The sequence below is a fragment of the Corvus brachyrhynchos genome, unplaced genomic scaffold (assembly GCF_000691975.1).
Source record: "Corvus brachyrhynchos isolate BGI_N302 unplaced genomic scaffold, ASM69197v1 scaffold80, whole genome shotgun sequence".
Classification (NCBI taxonomy): domain Eukaryota; kingdom Metazoa; phylum Chordata; class Aves; order Passeriformes; family Corvidae; genus Corvus; species Corvus brachyrhynchos.
Genome location: NW_008236769.1, coordinates 8,291,248 through 8,317,355, shown reverse-complemented (window position 1 = coordinate 8,317,355; position 26,108 = coordinate 8,291,248). Strand labels below are relative to the sequence as shown.

At 38.3% G+C, this 26,108-nt stretch overlaps 1 protein-coding gene across 1 annotated transcript in view; it reads left to right on the top strand.

The window, feature by feature from the left end:
* Positions 1 to 26,108, top strand: part of PPP2R2C (protein phosphatase 2 regulatory subunit Bgamma) — a 210,605-nt gene that overhangs the window by 1,205 nt on the left and 183,292 nt on the right. The window lies entirely within an intron of this gene.

Here is a 26,108-nt window from a genome sequence, read left to right as displayed (position 1 = left end):
CCAGCGCTGTGGGGCGGCGGAGGCGGTGCGTGTGTCCAGGGCAGGAGGGGAGTCCTGGCAAAGGGCTACCCGCCAGTGGTTTGCATGTTCCAGGTGTTGTGAAAGTGTCTTGGCTGGGTTTGTTTTGGTTGTTTTGGGGGGAAAAGTTTGGTTTACGTGTAGCAGCCTAGGTGGCATGAGTCCTTTTGGCCTTGGCGTCAGTGAGTGCCGGTGCAAGGTGGGCTGGAAAGTTTTCTGGCCTTTTTTCACTCCTTAACTTTGACGAAAGAAGTCATCTGGAAAGTTTTATTTATTAATATTCTGTGATCAGCAGAACAGTCTTTGGGTGCCAGGGCAGGAAAGTCTCCCCTCTGTATTCGAACTGTGTATGGTTTTGAACACGCAGAGTATTTAAACTTAGGTGCAAACCTGTATTTTCCAGGATGCCAGATGTGTAGCATGCAGTGCCCATAAGCATCTTCCAGTATCTGTTTTCAATTAGTTAAGTGGAACTAAGATCTCATCTCAATGTTTTTGGTCTGACGGGGTTATATATTTCTAAGAAGAGTGTATTTACTCTTTGTAAAGGTTTAAAATGCATCAGAAGTTGAGTTAGACTGAAAAACTTTCCAGTACTGAGGCAGGTGGCCCACCATAATAGATTGGCTTCAGATTCAACATTAAGGAAAGCTTTTCAACAGGGGAGCACTGGAATATATGAATTAGGTAGACAATGAAACCCCATTCACTTGAGGTATGTTTGTTTCATAAACATACGTTGAAGTGATAAAGCTACAGATCTTGCCTTGGGGCAGGCAGATTACCTGTTTGGAGTATCTTCAGCTGTTATCCGTGATCCTTTGGGATGTGAAGTTTTGTGTTACATCTTGTTTTTTGCTGTTTGGAGAAATTATTTAAACCCCAGTGTGCTAATAATAAGCTATAGCTTGATCAAGGTTTTGGGTTAAATATTTCCTTCCAATTATTCCGTGGTGGTTTATATTTCAAGGTGTACTTAATAGTGTGTGTAATTACACACAATTGCATACTAAAGCATTTATCAAAAGATGTTGTGATTTTTTGCCTACATGATTTTTTTGGTGAAACTGCATACTGAACCAGATGTGATGACGATAGATGGGGGTGGAAATTACATCCGTGTGAGGGAGTGTAATGAGTGAGTGACAGCAATTCTTAGGCATCACAGAATGCTGAAAATGAGCTTTAGGTTGGCATTTACTTTCATTTAAAGATTTGAATGAGTAGAATATGCTTCTTAACCTCATTTGCCTGGGTAAATATCAGTGTTTCAGCAGTGCTTTGAGATGATAATGTTTTTTCTCAACAGGTGTTTTATTCCTTTGATTTATTGGGTCATCTCTTCTCACAGGGCATGTTTTTTTAAAATTACTTTACTAACTCTGACTTCAGTTCTCTTTAATGATGCCAATTTTTGGATTCCCAGTTTTATTCCACAACTGAAATAGGAATCTTACATGTTTCCTCTTTACTCAGCATGGGAATATGTGAAATTCAGAGACCAGAAAACAAGCTGAAGCAATGTAATTTGATCACACAAATTGTAGAATCAAAGTCGTCTGCAGGTAGTAAACCCTGTTTATGTTTAATAGGATTGTATACAAATATGACATGTATTAAATGCCACTGAAGTGTAGGAACACATACAGCAATATAATCAGCACATTTTGCACAAAAAACAATTCAAAGAAAGGTCCGTGGTGGCAGGTGACTTGACCTCTTTTTCATGACAGTGTTTCTGGATAAAGTCCAAATCTTTTCCTTTGCTGAAGTTTGCCTCTAAAATAAATTACACAGAGCCAGATAGAATCCTTAGTTTAAAATGGGTTGTTCCTACGACTTCCATTGCAGACTTTCTTTTCTCTCTTTATCCCAGTTCTTTTTACTTTTCAGAAAGGCCATGACTTGTAATTGCAGCTGCATTGGTTAGGATCACCTAATTGATGGACAAAAGGACTAGTTTATCTATATTAAATATTATAGTGTGATTTATGTATCTAGATAGATATCTGTGTATATAAACATTTGCATAATAACGTTGTAAGTTCAGTTAGTCTTCTGGGCATCTCTTGTTGCTTTTACTATTGAATGCCTGCATTGACCTTGTGGTACTCTGTCAGTTAGACTTCAGAACTGTGTTCTGCAACATTTCTGTCTTAGCCTAGGAAAAAAATTATTCTTTTTCCAAAAATAGATGTGTTAAATGAGAAACATTCATTTACATAACAGAAAAGCAAAATTGCATATTTCAAATGCAAGGAAAAATAGAGCATAGTAAGTAAAATATCACAATCAAAGCCAAGATAATCATGTTTGATTTAGTCTTGCTGCCTTGAAACAAAATCCTATTTCAAATATTGCTACTTCTATAATTAACGTCTAAGTGCAAAATATGTTTTATTCATGCTAAAGATCTCAAAGCACTTTGCTCACAGTAAGTGCAGCCTCACAAAAGCTGTATGAAGAACAGTATTAGTGTATCCATTTACAGGCTTCAAGAATGAAATATAGAAGTTAAGGGTGATTTTTTTTAGAAGCTGAATGTCAGCTATTATGCAGATAGCAACTTGGGACTTCTGAAAAGTCAAATAATTTGCTGTTTGTCCAATGGTCTAGTGAACTGTTACCAGGATTGCTTAATCTAGAGCCTTTGCTTTAAGTTCCAAACCACATTAACTTCTTGCAAACTGTTTAAGTTAAAACATGTTTGAAATATTTATGCTGTGAATTCTAAGCTGGCATTATGTTATTCTAGATATGAATGATTATATGTTTAATGAAAAGATTCAGTCAAAAATCATATTTTTAGTTTCACTCTTAAAGTTACCTCATCAAAGACTTGAGATTGGCTTACAGTGTAAATTTTCTTTTCATCTATTTTGTGACTTTATGCTCTAGAGTGGTTGAAAGCTCTGTTAGCATCTGTTAGCCTTGTGAATTGCAATGTGAACTTTCCTGTTACTTACCTTATGCTGCTGTAACATTCTCTTTTATTTATGAGTAATTTGAAGTGAGATTTACTGAGAAGATGGGTAATCTACTGTTTTGTTGTGAAAGTACAATTGAACAGTGTACGATTTTAAGGAACTAGAAGACTTGTGAACTGATTAATATGAGTTTAATCACTGTCAGGTTTACCTCCAATAGCTTTTTGTTTACTACAGTTTTCAATCAAAGACAGTAAGTCTGGATTTGGTTCACTACTGTCTTTTCCATTATTTCATCAATTCCATAGAAAGCAGTGTGGTTGCACGAGCTTACAACTGAAGTAATGTTCTTGTGAGTCATGTCTTCATTAGTAAGGTTTAACTAAATAGGAAGTTTCCATCTGTAGATGCTTTCACATTCCAGTCCTTTTGTGGCAGAACCAAATTTTTCCTTAGTCTTTTACAAAAAGGCATGGTAGCAGTCCTTTTCTTAACACTTCACTGTTTGCCAAGATTTCTTTCAAAGGATCATCACTGTGAATGGATGTTTTATTTCCATCTGAGTTGAATGGTGTGCTTTACAGAATGGGGCTTCGGTTGTCCACTTCGGAGATCACAGAATCACAGAATATGCCAAATTGGAACGGACCCACAAGGATCACTGAGTTCAGCTCCTGGCCTTGCACAGCAACATCCCCAAGAGTCACACCATGTGCCTGAGAATGTTGTCCAGACTCTTGAACTCTGTCAGGCTTGGAGCTGTGACCACTTCCATGTGGAGCCTGTTCCAGTGCCTGAGCACCCTCTGGATCTTCATGAACCTTTGTCTAATATCGAGCCTAAACCTCCCTGCCACAACTTCAGGTCATTCCCTGGGGTTCTGTCAGTGTTACCGCAGAGAAGCTTGAGCAAGCTGGAACTGCAGTGAGGTCTCCCCTCAGTCTCCTCAAGGCTGAACAACCCAAGTGCCCTCAGCCACTCGTCACATAGCTTCCCCTCAAGGCCCTTCACTGCCCTCCTTTTGATGCTTTCTAATAGCTTTATATCTTTCCTATATTGCAGTGCCCCAAACTGCACACAATATTTGAGGTGAGGCCACTCCAGTGCAGAGCAGAGCAGAGCAGAGCAGGCTGGTGCTTTGCCCAGCTCGTGATGCTGTGCCTGATGTCCCCAGGACAGGGCTGGCCCTCCGGGCTGCCAGGGCACTGCTGACTCACGTTCAACTTGCCATTAACCAGACCCCCAGGTGCCCTTCCATGGTGCTGCTTTCCAGCATCTCATTCCCCAGGCTGTCTGTACATCCAAGGTTGCCCCATCCCAGGTGCAGAATCTGGCACTTACCCATGTTCCCTTCATATGATTGGTGATTGCCCAGCCCTCTCATTTCTTGAGATGTCTCTGCAGGGCCTCTCTGCCTTTGAGTGAGTCAACAGCCCCTCTCAGTTTTGTATCCTCTGCAGACTTGCTCAGTAGCTCTTCCAGTCCTGCATCCACATAATTTATGAAGATGTTAAAGGTCACAAGGACGAGGATGGAGCCCTGTGGAACCCCACTAGTGACAGGTCCCCAGTCTGATATCCCCCCTCACGCCCCACCCATGAGCCAGTTGCTCACCCATCATATGATGTGTTTATCCACCTGTGTGCTGGATATTTTGTCCAGAAGGATCCTATGACAGACAGTATTGAAAACTTTACTGAAATCCAAAAAGAAGACATCAACTGTCTTCCCTTGATCATCTAGGTGGGTTACTTTATCATAGAAGGAAATCAGGTTTGATAAGCAGGACTTCCCTCTTGTGAATAGTGTGACCAGTGACTGTGAAATGTAGTGAGCTGATCCGTGCCTTTTCTGCAGACCACCATTCTGTTTTTATTCAAGGGAAATCAAAATGCTTGGGAGGGATTGATACTCCCCTTGCCTCACTCCGATGTACATTTACAGAATCACAGTATCAATTAATTTGGAAAAGACCTTTGAGATTGAGTCCAACCTATGACTAATCACCCTCATGTCAACTAGACCATGGCACTAAGTGCCACATCCAGTCTTAAACAGCTTAGGATACTGCCAGCTTGCATACAGTGCTGTAAGGTGTGTTACAGGGCTTGTGTGCACCCTGATGCACCCTCTGATGCTGTGTATGTGGATAATACCATTATTCCAGTCCTACCTCATACGTCCCTGTTTATACATTCAATATAAATCCCTGTATTTCATCTCTCCTTTATTTTGCGCTGACTTTTATTGGTATTTGGTTGGTTAACTATCACTGATGTCAGAGAGCTGCTGCAGCACATGGAAAGGGCTTCTGTTTGAAGTGTGGTCATCATAATTTACTCTCATTGTAACGCTGAATGTGGCTGTGTAAGACCAGACCCTGTAAATGTCATTTACCCAGTAAATGACTCATTACAAGAAAATATGGGTATTTGATTATACTTCTAGTTGTTGCTGCACAATCTGACATTAAGTTTCAATATGAAAACTTCAGCATGATAGGCAAAGAGGAAGGGCTAGGGTATATTGAAATTGTATTTATGATAGCTTTACTTCTAGTGATACTTTTCTACAGTAGTCCATTTGTGATATTTTTATTGTGGTTTATAGAGTCTTTGTTTATACGTGGCATGGGTTTTGTAAGAATCATTCATTCAAATATTTCTGTAGATTATTATAAAAAAGACTGACAATAAAATACTGGAAAGTACATGTACTTGTTATGAAAAGGTGGGTGACTTATTTACATTTCTTATTTGTTGTTTCCTAATTTGGTGTTTTGATTAAGAGCTGGTTTGAATTTATGGAATAAATTAATTTTTTGAAGTACATTAAGATGATTTAATTAGAAGGATTCATAAAATCCTTGCCTACATAGTCTTTCCATTGGAACTTAATGAAAGTGCTAGAGTGTGTTTTCTCCTAAGAGTCATTAAGTGTCATTTGACTATAAAGCAAATACTTGTTAATTATTTATTTTGCAAATGTCTGACCAAAGACATTAGCTCCTTTTCAGTAACCTGAAAAGTGGTGTTGCTCTTTGGATTAAGCTCGAAAAACAGGCAAAGCTTTTTTTTTTTACTAGGTTTTCCGATTTTCCTATTTCAAGGACTTCACACACTCCTCTAACATTCTGTAGTTCTGTAATTCTCCTGATCTTAGATGCTATAAGTTGCAGCCTTCATCATCTCAGTTTCCAGAATGTGGTCTTCAGCCAGTTTCCTTTTTACTTTTTAGTCATAGAGTCACAGACTCATTTAGGTTAAAAACGACCTCCAAGATCATTGAGTCCAACCTTTGACCTAACATAACCATGTTTGCTAAACCATAACACTAAATTCCACATCCAGTCCTTTCTCGAATACTTCCAATGACAGTGAGGCCACCACCTCTCTGGGCAGCCCATTCCAGTGCTTAACCATTCTTTCAGTGAAGAAATTTTTCTTGATGTCCAGTCTGGACCTCCCCTGGTGCATCCTGAGGCCATTTCCTCTTGTCCTGTCACTTGTTACGTAGGGGAAGGGACTGACCCCACCTGGCTACAGCCTCCTTTCAGGTAGTTTTAGAGAGCGATAAGGTCCCTCCTGAGCTTCCTTTTCTCCACACTAAACACCTGGAGCTCACACAGCCACTCCTTATAAGACTTCTGCTCCAGACCCTTCACCAGCTCTGTTGCTCTCCTCTGGACTCGCTCCAGCGCCTCAGTGTCTTTCTTGCAGTGAGGGGCCCAGAACAGGAGGCAGAACTCGAGGTGTGACCTCACAGTACAGGGGTACAGTCTGAGTACAGGGGGGTCAATCACTGCCCTGGTCCTACTGGCCACACTATTTTTGCTGCAGACCAAGATGTCTTGGCCTTCAGGGCACGTGGGTACACTGATGGCTCATGTTCAGTCACTGTCAACCAACAGCCCCAGATTCTTTTCCACCAGGCTGCTTTCCAGGCACTCTGTTCCCAGCCTGTAGCACTGCCTGGGGTTGTTGTGACCTAAGGACCCAACACTTGGCCTTGTTGAGCCTGTCTCAAGTGGCCTTGGTCCATCGATCCACCCTGTCCAGATCCCTCTGCAGAGCCTTTCTGCCCTCCAGCAGATCAAAATTCCCACCCAACTTAGCGCTGTCTGTGAACTGACTGAGGGTGCACTTGATCGTCTTGTCCAGGTCAACATTGAAGATGTTAAATGGACCTGGCCCCAGTAGTGAGCCCTGAGGACACCACTGATGACTGGCCCCAGCTGGATGTAGCTCTGTTCACCACCACTCTCTGGCCTGGACACCTAGGCAGTTTTTTACCCAGTGAAGAGTATACCTGCCCAATCCATGAGCATCCAGTACCTCCAGGAGAATGCTGTGGGAAACATTTACTAAAGTCCAGGTAGACACATCCACATCCTTTTCCTCATCCTCATCAGTAAGTGGGTCACCTGGTCAGAAAAGATCAGGTTGGTCAAGCAGGATGTGCCTTTCATGAATCCATGCTGCCTGGGACTGATCCCCAGGTTGCTCTATACGTGCTGTGTAGTGGCACTCAAGATGATCTGTTCGTAACTTTCCCCAGCACCAAGGTCAGACCTGTAGTTTCCTGGATCCTCTCCCCAGCTCTTCATGTAGATGGGGCATCACACTGGCCAACCTCCAGTCATGTGGGACCTCCCTGGTTAGCCAGGACTGCTGGTAAGTGATGGAGAGTGTCTTGGCTAACTCTTCTGCCAGCTCCCTCAGTACCCTCAGGTGGATCCCATACGGGCCCATAGGCTTTTGCCTTTCTGATTTTCTTACTATGTGACTTAATGATACCCTTTTACTCTTCTGGACTGGCCTGCCCCTTCTTCCAAAGGTCATACACTCTATATTTTTTTTTTTCTTCCCCTCACCCCCTGAGTTCCAGCAAAAGCTCGGGCTGAAAGTTCAGCCAAGGTGGTGGTCTTCCCCGCTGACTCATCTTTTGGTATGTGGAGACAGTCTGCTCCTGGGCCTTTAAGATTTCCTTCTTAAAGTATGTCCCGCCTTTCTGGACCCCTTTGCTATTAAGGACTGTTTCCCAAGGGAGTCTGAACCAGTGTCCTGAACAGCCCCAAAGCAAGCCTACCCTTGGGATGTCCGAGGTAGAGGTTTTGTTAATCCCCTTCCTTACTTCACCAAGAATCAAAACTTTTTATCATTTCATGGTCACTGTACCCAAGATGGCCTCTGATCACCACATCTCCCACCAAGCCTTCTCTGCTTGTAAACAGCAGGTTTAGCAGGGCACTGCTTTCCAGCCTGACACTTTACATACTCAGGTGGATTTTCTAGTCTCCGTTGGTTTTACTTTTCCTTCGTCCTCTGTACCTTTTCCTTGCAGAGGGAATTGTGGGTGGTCTCAGTCCACTGACTGTTCTACAGTTTGACAAAGATGTCTCTTCTCTGTGTCATTGGAAGTCTGCCATTTGCAGGAGGTGCCTGCTCAGCAAATCTTAGCTCTTTTCCCTCTCTCTCCCTCTTTCCATGTCCACAAGGCTTTCCATTTTATATGATCCTTTCAGTTCCATCCAAATAACTCCTGGCAATTTTAGTTTTATCCATGCTTGAATGATCAAAATTTCCTTGGTGTTTCAGTTTGCCATATACTTTATGATGCACTCAGTATAAATATCTCGTGAAAGATGAAATCACATTGTTGTAGGCCTGATTATGCAATTTTTAGCAAGTCAAAAGCAGGCTTTCAAGTTACCTGGTCCAGATTTAACAGGGACATCTTCTAAGCACTGTCTTCCTCATTAAATATTCAATAATTTAATTTAGATAATGATTTTGTTATCAATAATAGCACTTGTGAAGTAAACAGTGATTTCATTTGGGCTGTAAATTTGCCATTTAGAGTAATTTTTATATTTAAGTCAAACATTGTCATTCAGCTTGAATAGTGATGGACAGACAATTTAGAGAGTACAGAATTGCCTGTGGTTCCAGCTGAGATACAGAAAAATCACCAGGTCTTCACAAGGCCTCCTATTCCATTAGAGGTCAAGTCAGAAAGCCAGGGTTCCTTTATGGAGATGAATTTTATATAGGGATAGAGAGTACCAATTTTCTGACCTTTCCAATTCCAGTTTATAAATGTGTGCAGAAATTGCCCAAGCTGTCTTGCAGGGTGTCTGAAGAGCTGATGCACAGAGAAGTTTTTTCTACTGTGCAAGGGTTTTTTTAGGTATGAACCTGTCAAAGCTGAAAGAAATTTCAAGAAGGTAAGATTCTTCTGTTTCAAGAATTGCAACCCAGAAGCTTAACTTCTGCAAATATGGATTCAGAAGTCATACTGCAGGCCACAGAGTTTGAGTTTTAATATTCTTATTGATCAGTTCTTTTCTGTAAAATGCATTTTTTTAGTAAAATGGTGAGAGATTTAAAGCAGAAGTCAATATAGTTTTTTTTCTTGCATGTTTGTACTGTCTGATGAAAAAATTCCAAAAGTATCGCAAACTATTCAGGTATTTTCAACTGCCTTTCCCTCATGTATGCTACTTGGATACAAACCCCTTATTCAAAATAATAGGCAATAGCTCACAAGTTCCTGTGTGATTGCCTAATGGCACATGACAAAACCCACCAGCAGTGAAAAGGTGTTACTTACTAGTCAGATTCTACATCTTGCCATCTCAGCTGAATTGTCAGGGTTTGGTGATCCAGAAGAGGGAGCTGCCACATAAATTTCTAGCAGTTTGGAACTTAGTGAGGTCTCTTTTAACCCCCCACCATGGAAATTTTTTTTGGTTTTTTTTTTAAATTTTGTGACTGACTCCAGTGGTTTCATGTGATTTTTTGGTCACTCAATTCATAGTTTGCTGATTTCTAAGGACAGCATGAGAGACTTAGTTCTTTAAATTCCTTCAGTTTTCAGTATCAGGTCCATATATGTTTTTAAATATTCTGCTTAAATAGCATGCTAAAACCTTTAGTTGACATGATGAATGCAGTCCCTTTTACTTAGTCTGCAGAGCTTTTTTAAACATAGGTGTTTCTGACTAGCCCACCATGGATTTTTTATAGATGTTTTCTGTAGCCTGCAGGAAGAACTCTGTGGTGACTGGCCTTCCTCAGTGCAACTCCATGTGAGTCAGAAGTGGCTTCACTGTAGTATTTTTTTATGTGTAAGGAGTGATTCTTCTGTCACAGTAAGAACATACAGCTGGTATTTTGAATAAAGCAATATATATGTAAAATAGCAAAACCAATGTGCGCATTACAATGTGCTTTTTAATGTTCTTTCTCTCTCTTTTTTTTTCTTTAGCAGTGCAGAGCAATTTATAGTGAGTCAATCTATAATTTGTGAGCTACAAAACTAAAGAGCCATGAGGTACTGGGAGAAGGCATTAAAACATGTACTTATTAAAACTTGTACTCGTGTCAGGAAGGAGACCAGACTTCCCAAGCATCCTGAGCATATTTTCAAGTGCAAGATTTCAAGGTTCTGATACCAGTTGGTGGAACCCTAGATTGCCACTTGCTGTAATGATAGCTCTTATCAAAGCTATTGAACCTTCAGATTCATTGTTAGTCATTTTGTGTTAACAGCTGATGGCAGTGATGTGACTTTGTTCCATGAGGTAACTGGAGTACTGAGTATTGCATAATATATTCCTTGGGTTTTTTTGTCGTTAAAAGCTTGAGGGTACTCAGTATTAAGAAGCTTATATTTTTTTCTCATGAAGAAGAATGAATACAGCACTGTGTTGATTATATATTTGGGGGTGAGCACCTTATATATTTTGTGCAAATTTTGAGGTGCTGGAACATATCCAGAGAAGGGCAATGAAGCTGATGAAGGGTCTGGAGCACAAGTCTTGGAGGGTGGCTGAGGGAACCAGAATTATTTAGCCTGGAGAAAAGGAGGCTCAGGATGGACTTTATTGTTTCCTACAACTACCTGAAAGGAGGTTGTGAAGAGGTGGGGGTTGGTCTCTTCTCCCAAGTAACAAGTAATAGGACAAGCAAAATGGCCTCAAGTTGAACCAGAGGAGGTTTTGGTTGGATATTAGGAAAAAAATTCTTCACTGAAGGGGTGTTCAGGCATTGGGACAGCCTGTCCAGGGAAGTGGTAGTTATCAAGCTGTGCCAAGGGAAATTTAGGTTGGATGTTAGGAAAAAGTTCTTTACTGAGAGAGTGATAAAGTTCTGGAATTGCGTGCCTGGGGAGGTGGTAGAGTCACCATCCCCGTATGTGTTTAAAAAAAGACTGGATGTGGCACTCAGTGCCACGGTTTAGTTGAGGTGGTGTTAGGGCATGGGTTGGACTTGGTGATCTTGAGGGTCTCTTCCAACCTGGTGATTCTGTGATTCTGTGGTGGAGTCACCATCCCTGAAGATGTTTGAAAGATACGTAGATGTGCCACTTTGGGATGTGGTTTAGTGAGCTTGGCAGTGCTGTGTTAATAGTGGGACTGGATGATCTTACGGGTGTCTTCCAACCTAGATGATCCTATGTTTCTCTTTCTGGAGATAAATATAGAATAGTAAAAGTCCTTGCCGTGACAGGGAAGGGTGAGAATGAAGCATTTCATTTGTTATCGACATGAATACTTCTGCATGTGGTAGTATCCTGCTGTTGACTTAGTTCCTATTTCCAATTAGTAAATCTGTAAATATGACTACTTCCATAGAAGGTACCCCTGGATTCCATTCATACTTCTATGGGGTATCATCATGTGGCCTTCAGACTGTATGCAAGCTGCTCTGTTAGACAATTTAGACATTACATTATGAAGTTGTGCACAACATTCTAATATCTGAGTATGCCAACATGTAGAACTCTGTGGCTTATTTTTAGTTATTTTGTAAAATACTTTTGAAATTTCTTTATTTTTTACATGTTCACAAATGTACATGCATACACTTTTTTCTTATGTCTGTGCAAGGTTCATATAAAAACCAACAGAAAGTTATATGCAATCAATGTAGATGTGTTTGACTTTTCCTTCAGGAGGCTTCAGAATAAGTACATAAACAAATACTGGTTTTTTATATACATAATATTTTGCACATGGCTATTACAATTGAAATGTATAATATTTAAAATATTTGTATGTTCAAAAAACTGATGGCCTATTTGTATGTTTTTAAGTCTTCCATCAAATACAGTTTCTTTTCAGAATGCATACATTCCCCAGATGTTCTGCTTCTGTTTATTTGCAAGCACATTTTATAGCAGCTCATGTCACAGTGAATGGAGTTGACGGTTGGGCTGATTGCAGGAATATGCAAAATGTTAACCTCATAAATCTTTCTCCACCGATTGTATTAGGTAATTTTTAGAAAAATATGCAGAAGTATGGTGCAAGAGACAGTTTCATTATTTTAGTTGGAACCATCTTGGTATTGCAGTTAACGCTGATGTATTCAATTCAGAGACAATTATGTCTAGACACTAACAGGGGCTGTTGATTTGACATTCTATTCATAAAGAGGGCATGTGTCATTCAAAAGTGAGTTGTAAAACTATTCAGCATGGTCGCATTGTTAGTAATGTGCCTTTCCACTTCACACAACTACTATAACTAATTACCATATTTAGTAGTCTTGAGATCCTGAAATGAAAATAACTCACAATTTCTTTGGGAGATACAAATTATATTAATATTCCTTCTCTTTATACCCAAAATAAACTTCTGTGTTATGACTAGACTTGAAGATGGAAAGTAGAGGTGTTATCCTTGCAAGACTTGATGGTTTCTTGTTGAATCTTACTTCATGATCTTTGAAATTTTTAATACAGACTAGTTTTCTTCAATATATGTTTTTGTTTGTCAGATAACTCTTATTTTTGAAGCTTCTCTGATAAGTTCTTGTGTTAACATTGTAAACTCTGCTTTGAAATTGTTTATTGTGGAAATACCCCATGCTTCAGATTTCATTTATTTGCAAGAAGCACTAACTTGGAGTCCTTTGTAATGATATGCAAACTAGATATAATAAAGTAAGAATAAGTCTTACTTTTCATGCACTACATCTTAAAACCCTACATGAAAAATCTCAAGGGAAAAAACCCCACAATTTTTTTTCCTTACTCTTGGCAGGCTGTTACATTCAGGGTGTGCTGTTTCCTCTATTCTAAACCAGGGCATCACAGTCATATTTCACTTTATTTGCTTTTGCTGGGTTGAGTTTTTTTCCCCAAGAACACTTGCCCTAGTGGAATGTCCACCTTTCCTAAGTGAAAGCTAAAGAGACGACGAGAGTCTGCTGAGGGCATTGACGGTGTAGCTGTGCACTGGTCTTTCTTCAGAAGCGTGCCACCATGCCTCAGGATCTGTGACTTTATGTTGCTTTTTGATTTCTCCCTCTCCTCATGCTCCTCCACATTGATCAAAAATCTTCCTTAAAACATGATACCTATCTTGGCTTCTGGAAGTAGCAACTGTGCATTGAAATTTCTTTCAGTTTAAGAATATTGCGGTATTAACTTCGTATTTCTGATTTCTAGTCTGATTATTTTAGAGGCATAATTGTTCAATGATAATTGAAAAAATGCACAGAGGTTTGTTAAAGGACTTGACTCCCCTTTTCTTGATGATGCCAAATCATAAAATGTACCCATGGGGAAACAGTAAATAGAGTATTTTATGTCAAGAAGACAGACCTCAAAGTTCAAGCTTCTTGATTCTACTACGAGATGAATCACCTCTGCTAGAGACCATCTCTAGTAGCAGTAAGAGGATCTCTGTCTCTCTCTCTCTCCCCTATGCTGAGGTGAGTCTCTAGAGCAGCTTGTGACCTGTATTACACGTCAAATGTCAGACCTCTGTAGTCATTGCTTTCTTTTGCTGCAGGTTCAGAAAGTTCCCAGAGCAATGTCTGTGCTGACTGGGGCTGGGCAATACTGACCCCCTCACACTTGCAAAGATCACTCACTTAAAAAGAAGCTCCAAAGCATCTGACAAATGTGTGTGTATCGATCTCTCTCTCTCTCTCTCTCTGTACATATATATATATATGCATATGTATTGTCTCCTCAAATGGTTGAAAGAAAGCACGTATTCAAACCCTGTAGTTAAAAAGCAGAACAAATAAAGGAGGATTGCAAACCCGAAACTTCAGTAACATCATCACATATTACTGTTTCTATGCATACCCTGCCACATTTGACTCACAGGTTTTATGTGTCTCTGTTTTACTTCTTGTGTATGCAGTGTGACAGTGATTGGAGCTCTGTACTTCTCCAGACATGGAGTTGTGTTGTTTCTTTGGTAAGAGTACTTAAGTATGTAACCATTCGCATAGATTCCTTTACATGGAGAAAACTAGCAAATGCTTGCCTATGTAAATGTAACATTTGAGTTCAGATGAGAGCACAAGTCAAGAAATTCAAAGATATAGTTCCCACAGCAACCATAATTCAACCTCGTTGCTGCGAGAGCACAAAAGCTCGCACGAAATACCATGCAGAATACTGCATGTATGCAACTGTTGGAGACACGGTTGCTAGGAGAGCCATAAATTTTAATTTCTAGAGGTATTTACATTCACATTTTATATCTCTTGGTATTAGAATCTGTATTTTATTGAAACAGTGCAGAAATGAAAAAATGGAAAAGCATCCATTTGGGTTAGTGTATCTTTTTGCTTTCTTGTAATGTACAATTGATTATATTACTATCTCTTTCTGTTGACTTTTATTTTTAAGGGAGTAATATTGAATGTGAAATATAATCTGGTCTGCTTCCTTACCTGACTCTATTTTTTCTCTTTGTTTACCCCTGTTACTGAACCTGCAGCTAATGGGGTCTACTTGTTTGCCTACCAAGGATAAATAAACCAGATATTTATCTATATGTACCCATCTATCTTGTTATTCAACTTCCATCTGTCGCTTAAGGTCCCATTATAAGATATCCCAAAGCATATGGAATATATTTCTTTTCAATATCTCATAGGATACTTTTGGTTTCTTTGTTTGCCACCTAAGTCTGCTGATTTGGTCATCTTAGACATGTTTAATTATTATGAGGGTTAGTGAAGGAATGGGAGTGTCCTTGTTTTGAATTTATATTTTTAATTTAGAAAAATATAAATATTTCAATTACAATAATGGGTGCAGCAAATGTTTGTAAATAGTATCTACAGGATTTCCAGGAGTTGGTTGGCTGAAATATCTATACCATGTTTCTTAGCCTTTCAGATGTTGCCAGTGGAGAGAGAGACCATGATGTTTGAAGATTGGTATATTAAGTCCCATTCCCATGGGTAATTATTGTATCTGTAGGCTGGATTGAGTATTCATGATTATTTAAAAAAAAAATCACTTTGACTGGGGCATACCTCTTAATTTATTTGGAAAAAAATCACCACATAACTGTATTACACCAGTCATTTAAAATAAAAGAAAAAAAGGGAAATGACACAAGATGAGGAAGGTTCATGATAAGAGTTTCTCTTCAAACTACAAAAAAATTAATTTAGACTTCATCTAGTTTCTACCAGACTGATTTTTCTCAGCCCTCCATCATATCTTAGTCTGCTATATGAGCCTTTTTATGGACAGTCTGGGCAGTGCTGAAAGACTGATTGGATGTGAAAATGTTCTCCTTGGGAAATCTTTGGATCCTGCCCTTCCCAGATTGTTAGGCAATCTGCTCTAGGAAACCTGTTTTGACAGTGCTTGTTATCTCTGCTCGGCAGAGTCCTACAGGGACCATCAGTGCCTACCTCAAAGCCGGGGTTAGGGGAATTCGCTCTGCAGCCCACTGCCTTCCCAAAGCTTTATTGTTCTGTTTCATTGTGCTCAAAAGCTAGTTAGGAACTGCACACATATTATTGCACATGTGTCTAAAATAAAGTTGTATAGGAAATGCAGATTTTCTTGTGTAAGAATTTATAACCTGAAATTTGGACTCCATCTGAAAATTAAAACATTCACAGTGGCTCAACAATTTCTTAATAGAGAAACACATGAAAATTAATTAAATTCTGGCTGCCATCTGATGAAGAGTTGGTCTAGTCTTTCCACAGTGACTTCACTGTGTCTGTATTCTATGAAATGAGGAAGGGGACTGGAAATTGTGAATCATGGCAATTCTTCAAGGAGCAGGTGTGTAAGCAGAGTCTTGGATAAAACTTGAATCATAAGGCTCTATGTCCTGCTTTTTCTGCTGAAACAAGAAAGTGAATGCTTAGGATGTAAGTTTTGTGTAAGAACTCCATTGTGGTCATAAACTTCCATCAACATCCTTACAACATTTCTTTTTCCAGTGTGTATAGCTATTATTTTGGGGCTTCCCTGAAGTGTGAATAGTTACAAGGATAGTTTTGTTTTCTTCTTTCTGTTCTCTTGCATGTAGTAGTTGTGCTTCTGGTATTTGAAGTGAAATAAATAATGGCAAACTTCAGTGGAAACTAAGAACTGCATAGGGATGATTTGAGATAGCTGGAAAACAACAAAATGTTCCACTTGAAAGTGATCTATTTTTAGTAAACAGAAATACATAAATAGACACAGGGTCTAGAAAACACTTAAGTTTACGTTTGTGTTCATTACAAGTTGATCAGTAACTGTTGCTGGATGACGTAGTTGCTGATGATGTAGTTATTTTATACAATTAATCACTGTCCGTACAGGCCCAGGAAGGAGAAATGGACAGTCACTACTGCCAGGGGTTGCTGGTGATCATGATGAGCTCATTTTTTTTTGAGGTGATGGGGGTCCTGTGGCAGGAAATGCCTTTATGGGAAACTGCTTTCTCTGTAGTGGCAAAAGTGCCTGGTGTTGGAAACCAGGTCATAGTTTCAACACTTACTGACAAGGGAGGAGAAAGTTGGTGTAACTCTACTTATGCATGTGTTTTTCCTCCAGCATATAACTTCCTCTGTGTGCATGTGCCCCCAGAGACATGGATTTCCTAATGGAACATAGGACTTTGATGAAAGTGGATGGCCATGTCACCTCGCAGTTCTCAACAAAGAAGAAAATTTCCTTGGTGGGATTAAAACCATCTGCTTGCATCATGGGCTGTTAGGTATGAGATAGGATTTGACTTCAACATGTTAGTCACTGTTAGTAGATGGAGGATTGGTATGTAGAATAAACTGTCTCATATGTTAAAGATTTTTGTTGTTTCTCTTCATTTGAAAATAGGTATTTTTGTCAATTACAATGAGCTGGAAAGAATTTTTTTTTTTTTAAAAAAATCAGTTTAGTTTTTAAAGAATTTTTAGTATTTTACATTTATCTACAAGCATTTCTTTTGACATCCTGTCAAAATTACCACAGAGGTGTTTGAATTATATTTGTTAACTCTGATAGAAGTTTTGTAGAGGAGTTGATTGTGCTCTGTTATTGAAGGCAAGATGGTTCCTTTTGCAGGATTGTATTTCCAGTTTCCGAATTTCACCAGCTCCTAACCATTGAGGCTAATTTTTTTTTTTTTTCCCCTGGATTGGCTTCAGGCTGATTTTTAACAGAAAATTCTAGTCAAGACTGCCAACTTGGCTTTGACCATAAGCCTCACAAGAAGATGCCTGGTATCCTTTTTCCCCTTAAAAAAAGAATTCCATCAAACTTTCCTTGAAAAAGCTCTAGTATTTGCATGCTTGGAAGGAGAAACTTCAATTTGACGAGGTGAATATAATCAATTTGAATATTTTAAGAGTGTTTTTGGCCATCCCTGTGAGTACCCGCTCTTCTTTGACCGACTTAACAACCTCTGAAAAATGGTTGTTTAAATAATCTCATGTAAGTGTTGGTGGAAGTGTGTAGATGGACTTTTCCCCCCCCTTTTTTGTCAGCTCAGCATACAGGGAATGTTCCCTGATGCAGAGCTGAATTGACCTTTCTCTAACTGCAATTCTGATCTGATTGGAATCAGAGATGTTTTTTGGTATTGAAGTCTTACAACTTTCTGTTCTCTTCTTTGAATTTCATTCTCTCTGTCTGCTGGAAGGGGGCAGAGTAGAGGAGGAATCACTGTTTGATTTGACATGGAACAGGTACTGGCTGTCAGGAGTACCTTGGAAAAGGATTCTGGAGTAAAAAGAATGGACTGGCACTGTCCTGGAAATCAGAACTCTGACTGTGTGAATTCACTGGTAGTACTTGGTCATCACGGTTACATGCTGAAGCTGCCTGAACAGAGACTGGGAATGAGGTGAAAACATGGGAAGAGGCATTGTTAGGAGGGGAGGAGAGACATGGAGATGAGTCTCCTGCAGAACCTAGAGGGTAACGCAGCTTACCTGAGAACTGCTTCGCTTCTGGTGCTAGAAGCCTGCATGGCATCATTGCTGGCATTGGGAGTGAAGCTGTGCTCCAGCAAGTAAGTTCTTGGTATGTACTTTTGGACCAGCTCTTCATTAACAGTACAGACTGGTAAGTTTCTATAGCTAACAGTGACCTACTTGGTTCAAGAAACAGGGAATTTTCCAGTAGACCTTATGATTGCAAAGTTACAGAAGATTATGTTTCCTGCCATCTGTTGGAATATGTTTCCTTTTTTTTAAGAACTTGGAAATTTTTTTACCTTTGAAAACCTTCTCAGGAGCACTTCAGAACTGCTGTATCAAGCGTGCAATTGCCTGGGCAGCCTAATTTAAATGCCCGACGTGTACACATTGTAGTATAATAATTATATTATGATGCTGGTTTAATTTTCACCTGGTTGAGCATATGAATCAGAGTAGTGAAGTGCAGAAGACTGTTCTGTAAGCCCTGTCTGATCTATTGCAAAAACTGGAAGGTATGTTGTTAGCATTCTGGAGAGCTGGAATCTTTCCCTGTAGCGATGTTTCTGTGCAAGGTGAGAAGCAGTGCACTTTAAAATGTGTTGTCCCTGATCATGTGTTTATAGTTTTTAGATATCTAGGTTGGGATGCTGAATTGCTGAGTAGGCACTCTTACATTCTTAGTCAGTGGAAATGCTGTGTAGAAAGGTATAAACTATAGAAAATATAAGGGATTGGGCCACATAATGAGTAGTATGCAGAAAACAAGACAACCGCAGGTATGACATTAAGTGAGCTTAGTTGTGTGTTGAATAAAGTAAGATTAGAAGTTTGATGATCCCGGCATGTAGCAGTCATTGAGTTACATACATACTGCAGTTTTTAATTTCTGGTTATTTGCATTTGCACTGCTGGCAAATAACTTCTTAAGAATTGTGTGACGGATAAAGAGAGACTTTACATAACTACAGAAATAAAAAGTAGTTTTGAATGAAAATGGCTTGCATTACAGAAATATTTAGCTTGAAAAAGAGAACATTAAGGAAGTAAGTTGAAGTAATTACAATATCTTCTCACATAGCCTCTTGCTAATTAAAAAAAAATACTGTTTTAGCATCTTAACTTTTTTTCCAATTGCCATTAGCTGCATTCTACAAATGCAGAAAAACAACTGTGTGAACATAGAAAATTAAAACGAAAGGGACTAGAGATTTTGAATAAATACTTACAAATTGCTATAAAAGACAAAAGTAAATGATAGGGATGTAATTTTCACACATTTCAAATGTAATTATGTTGTGTCATAATTTTGTGGGGTATTAACCTTATAGTTATGAAAAATAAAGTCAAATTCAGAACTCATTTCAATAGTAGACCATATTTAATTTTATATCTAGATATCTAAAAATTATATATAATATTTAACATTTAGAAAATCAAATTTCTGTAAGTTTAGCTACTGTGACAGTCTTGTGGCTTTGGAGTTCTAACTGACTGCAAAATGGAAACAATGTGAGCAATGAATCTTTGGATTTAGATGAGAAATAAAAGCTTATTACTGCATTCAGGAGGTTGGCATACCTTCCTTTGTATTCCTAGCATTAAGTATCACTTTGCAGTAATGATACTGAATGCATCCAGAAATGCAAGTGAAGGATCTGAAAACTAAGATGCAATATATCAGATTGACTAATACATTATGAAGTGGTATAAACAATTTTAACTAAACTCAGTAAATTGTGTTTCTTTCCTATTGTGTTTTTTCAGTTGGTTAATTTGCAAAATTCAGAAAATCTTGTCAAGTATCTCTATCATTGTTACAAAGTCACAAGGTTTGACTGTAATTGTCTGCAGGTGATAATAATTAATATTTAACTTTGCTCTTTTTAAAAAAAGGAGAAAATAGTTAAAAAATGAATTCTATCCTGATGGGACTCAATTTAGAACCTACTGAATGCTACAGTAGAACTTTCATTGACTTCAGTAGGAGCAGAAATCTGGCTTTTCATATCAGTTTTTGCTGATGAGGTGATAGCTGTTTTTCTGCAGGGAACAGTTGTAAAGTATTGCTTGAAACCATGAAGTCGTAGCTGCTGGCTTTGTTCCCCTCTTTCGGGTGGGATTTGGGGATACAGAACATAGATACCTCTCCTTTCTGAAAAGCCTGAAATGTCTGTTAAATCACAGCTTTTCAAATCTTCCCAGAGGAGATTTGCTCAGGATTTTTTAATACATGTAGTATATGACAAGTAATAAAACCAGAAGGGTTATTTGTTGTATTTTTATGGTTGAGTCTGTCATATCATATTTGCAGACTTGTCAGTGGACAGTCAGCAGTGCCTGAAGTCTCAGAGGTCAGCGTGTGAACACTGTGGAAGGGCTGTGCTGCTGATTGTAGAGAGGGGGCTTAGGTTGCATTATGGTGATTTACATTATTCAAATGGGAATTCTGATTGCTGCAGCTCAGATGACTTCTAACGTGACAGGCATATCATGGATTTAATTATGAGATGTGCTGATGGAAAAAGACCTGGGGTGGCTGGAGTGTGATACAATGCAGGCAGTTCTGCAGTGCAGGCCATGCTTGCTCGGACAAACTGTGTTGCTGTGCTGGGCCCCTCTGCCACCCCGTTCTGATGCAGTTGCTCAGCTTATGGGAGGTTGTTTTTCTCAGATCAGGTGCAGTAATTTGGCTTTTAGCAAAGTAACAATATGTCATGTATAGAAGGAAAATCTGACTGGTAGGTGGCCAGTATGGGGTAAGGTTTAAGGTCTGTGTCCTTGAAATACTGAGAAAATACAGCAACAGATGTGCAGGATTTAAACTGGTTATTATTCTGGTCCTGTAGATATAAACAGATAATTAAAATGTCGTTTTTACAATGTCTTCATCAGCAAAAAGTTTGATCTCCTACAAATACCTTTTGATAGAGCATATGGGTTTTGTTCACATATGCTGTTAGATTTTTGTATTCCTCAAGGCATTTCTCTTCTGAATTATGTAAATATTTTTTTAGACTCTTACCGTTTTTTAAAATTTCTCAATCTTCTTCATTATTTAAGATGGTTAGACCTCTGCCTTTTTTCCATGTTGTCATGTAGAGTACTTTATATGTTCTTGAATGGCTGATTCTGCTCAACAATCAACATGATTTCTTTTCTTTATTCCAAGAGCTGTGGAAGTACATTTTCAGTGGTACAGGTCTTACAGAAGATGGAAACTGCTGACCTAAGGCTGCAATTATTATACGTTTTAAGTTAAGTTTTAAATACAAAAATATTTAAACTTTCTGGAAGACATGATTTCTTGGCAGGAAGATGAGGTGATTAAAAACATATAATGAATGCAGGTAGTACCCACAGAAATTCATCCAGCTCTGTGAAGTCCTGTCAGTCTTTGGATCCAGTCAGAGACAGAGTTTAGTTCTTGTCAGCCGATGATAGCTGTGGCCACTGAGATGGCCTTTGTGCACATGGACCTGCAGAGATGCAAAGCAGTTGTGCTAACCCACCACCCAGTCACCTCCAGCTGTTCAGTGTGATTCAAATTCCTGATGGAATCATGTGCAGTGAAGTCCAGACTAATTGTAAATCTAAAGAGCACTTTTCTGAAATTATTTAAAATTTTCCCTTCAGCATGATACTGTGTAAATATACTAGTGTTTATATACTGTATATAAATATAATATGTTAAAATATTATGTTTTATGCAAAAACACAGGGCTTAAGTCTCCCCTCTTTTCTGAGTACACTGGATTTCAAGGGCAATTGTCTACTTTTGCTATCATGGTGTTTTAAATATCAGAAACAACCTTTAGTAGATTCAAAACAATAACTGATTGTGAAAAGAAATAACACAGCCCTTATTTTATAGCTTTTTCTATATATGCTGTACACCTCTGCGCCTGTACAGTGTTTTGTTTGTTTAAAGAAGTGGCATTCGCCTTCAGCTTTTCTTGGTTTTACACAGAATAAAAGAAAATGTTTGCCTTTTATGCTGGTAAGAAGAAGGTGAACCCTCTATTCTATAGGGAAAACTCTGGCTACGTCTAGCTTGAAGAGTCTTTTAGGTCTGTTTATTTGTTGTGCTCACTGTGTCTTGCCTTGGTACCAAAATGTCTGACAGAATCATCAGAGATCAGGCAGATGAAAATGTTGACAAAAACCCCAGCCCTTTGTGGATGTGTACATTTGTTTCCATGTCAAAAACAAAGCAGTTCTCTCTCAGGGCTAACAGTCTTTATAGCAATATTGTAACTCTGTCTGTAGGCATTATCCAAGTCTTACACTAATTTGTGAAATGCTTTTTATGATTCCTTTTATACAGCATAGTAATCTTCTGTGGATAAACACACTACAGAATATATATTTAATTGTACAGTCTTTTACTTTTTTTTCTCTTAGTTCTGTCTTTTGTTGCTTGACTAGACATGCAGCATTTTGCTGCATTGACTGCAGTTTCTCCATAGGGATATTCATGGGGAAAATTTAGAAAATATGCTATAATTGTAGATCAAATGTAGAATATGAAAAGAATATAAATGTATTTTATAGTTTTGGTTTTGTGTAATTTAGATTTCATACATATGATTGAGGAAAACACTGTTAGTCTACCTAGGGGAGATGCATATAAAATTAAAAAGCTGGAAACATTGTACTGAGTGTAATTGCAAATTTTCACTACTTGAAAGTTAATGTTTTTTGTTAGACAAGTTTAAAAAACAGCATGAAATGTTAGTAACGCACTGTTGCAGGCAGGCATTCAGTAACTTTCAGGAAAATCAAAAAATGTTGTTGCCATTCTGTGCTAGAGAAAACTCATACTTAGGGAATACCTGTTACTGTGATTCTTCTGTGTAAAGTCTTGCTGACATTTTCAGGGTATCTGCAGTGAGTGATCTTTGATAAATTAGACTATAGCTGGACTGTTTTGATGAAAGCGGGTGTGCAATTCATCTATTTGATCTCTAATATTAAGACAATACTAAGATAGTTTAAAAATAGTTAATATTTGAAATATTTATTCTTTTTGTTTCATTATTTCATTTATGACAGCTTCTGTTGGCAAATGTTGTCACTTGTTGCTTTGATGTCACAGCATCAAGCACTCAGAGAGACACTGATGATCAAAAAATGAGGTAATTTTAACAATTTAGTCTGGCCTGCTTCATAACATGAACTGTGGATTTCCTCACAGTGATTGCAGCATTAAATGAATAATTTTTGGCAGAACTAGGGAATAATTACCTTTCTATGAAGACAGCTTTTAGGTCCCACACTCCTTTAGTCTTTGAGTAAGAAATAGGGATCTTAATTTTATGAGGGGGCCTTTGTGGGGAACAGTAGTCCTCCTGTAAGTTCGAAATTTTATAACTAAGGACCTTGATGAGCAAACTGTTGTTGGCTTTATCAGTAATTTGCTTGAGTAAAAATTTAAAGGATTTGGCTCATTTACTTTCAGTACCTAGATGTAAGGACATAATGTTTGGTGTATTAAGATGCTTTTAGCCTTTCTTTTTATTCCATGCACATCTGTTCAGTATAATTGCACATCCTGGATCGCTGAGCCTGATTCAACACCTGTTGTTAACATCTTTTACTTGAATTAACAGTTTTCCTCCATAAAAGGACAAATCCAGTTTTGTGCTTCATAAATTAAGACTACCAGAGAAATTCTTAAAAGTTTCTTCTGCTGTGGTGCCAGCTGGTACAGTGTGTAACTACTGATGGACAGTCCCCATATGCCACACTCTGTTTCTATTTATTGCATACCACATCCTTGTGGACACAGCCTGGCTGCATTATGATTGCCTACTCTTCTTCCTCCTGTTTCTCTTTTCTTATGTGCTTGAAAAGTTAAAAATGTAACTCAAACAACTGTATTGTGATGAAGTTTATTTGAAGTGTTGTTCTAGTAAAAACTAATAAAAATGGTTTTTAGTCCCATATGGATTGAGTTGAAATTTGGAACACATGTACAGCATAGGTTCACGTTGAAGACTGTGGGAAAATTTCATGTGTTTTTTGACTATGTTTGAGGCCAATTTGTAAAATAACCTAGGCAAATACTTTACTAGGCTGTAGATCATACATATTTATTAGGAAAATCTGTAAGATCTCAGTCAATGGAACATGGAACTACAAATCATCATCTTCCAAAAAAAGCCCAAACAACCCTGGTGCCTCTGCCAGGTATCTCTGATTATCAGCTGAAACCATCATGTCTTTGCTAGAAATGTTGTAAAACTCCTTGTCTTGGAGGCTTTTGCCCATGGCCTGAGTGCTTCGGCAAATGAGTACTGATTTACTTTTTTTTTCCCCTGACCAAATGAACATTAAATGAAAGACAGATTTAATTACTGTGCACTGAAACCCTTTGTCCTTGCTTTTAGAGCACCTTACTGAGGAATGGGGTGATTTTTATTTCATGGAAGATGCCTTTACCAGTCTTATTTCTACTGCAGAAGCCTTTCACTTCAGGTTCCAATTTCATGCATTGTAGTATAAAATTTTTAGAAATACCACATGGAAGCAACATCTGTCAGGATTTATCAAAGTTTTCCTAGTCTAGCGGATACTAACAGTGGGCCAGTAGGGCATTAAGAGAGCGCTGTGCTGTTTGCCTCATAGTGACTACTTCAGTGCATTAGGTATTAATCATCAGACTCCTAAATGATTTTTTTTTAATTAACTGTTTAAAGGATATGTGCTTAGAGAAGACCAAGCTTCCTGTTGTGTTTCTTTAAGTTAGTTTTTATTTAGAGCTTACAGTTCTGTATTTGAATTTTAGAATCTGAGAATCAAGATTTCTTAAAGTAGTGTTGGCTGTATTTTCCTGGCTTAATGTATCAGTGCTGTTATAACTGAATCATGTGCTTAAATTAGCTGTTCTAAAACAAGGAAAGAAAAGCCATGTACAATCTGACAGGGCTCATATTGCTATTTCTCAAGTGTGTTAAAAGGAGAAGTTATACTAACCTGTTTTTTATAGTTCAGTCTATCTACTTTACGTTTCTACTCAGAAACCAATGAATAAATCATAAGTATTACATATGTGTTAATCTAACCAGATCCTCAAGGAAGAATGAGTGGAGCAGGTGTTATTTTTACAGCTGTATCTCATAATTTAAGTGCTTTCCATTTAGCTAAGTATTCAAATGCTGTCTTTTTAAATATAGTGCAGGATTTAGACTTGTGATAAGTGTATTGATACAATACATCAAACCTCTCTGCTTTTTCTGAAGCCCTAATTTAGCTTTTAAACTAGTTTAAAATTAACTTGTACCATGATCCCTTTGGAGAAAGCATATATGTTAAAATGTTTTGCAATGCCTAGTTAAGTTGTCAAGTTGAAGCTGTGAGTTACTCTCTCAGAACAAGTATTAAATAAAAATGTTAAGCTCTGGTTTATGTAAAGATCTCCAGTCTAAGGGTGTGGCTTCACTGAATTCTCAAGACCTTTGTTCACGGAGTTGAATCTTTAGTTGTTAAAGAATTGACCTCAGATATTAAGGGAGGTCTCACTTATTCTCCACTAAGTCATGGATAAATTTAGATACATAGAGAACTTGTGGTTTTGCATTAGGACATGTTTGTGTTGGTCATTTCTTTCACATAAAAAGTAAAGATGTTTTGGTGTTTTGCCTGGGCTTTTTTTGTTTCAGGATTTAGGTGGTGAGCTATCTATGAAGGAAAATGAAATCTATGTGTGCCACTTACATAGGTAAGTAAATGTACAGTTTTAGTCAGATGATTTATGTATAAAATATTGTTATTAATGTTTTGGTTGATATTTATCACAAGTGGAATTTGTTGTAAATTACATATGAAAACTCACTTTCTAGCTCTGTCTGTCCTCTCATGGATACTGCTGTTTTTTGGAAGTTACATTCAGGGTTTTAAAGGAACTATCAGTAACTCTTCATGGTAGAGATAAAATGCTCCTTTGAGTTTGAACAAAAAAGAATGGGTTTAG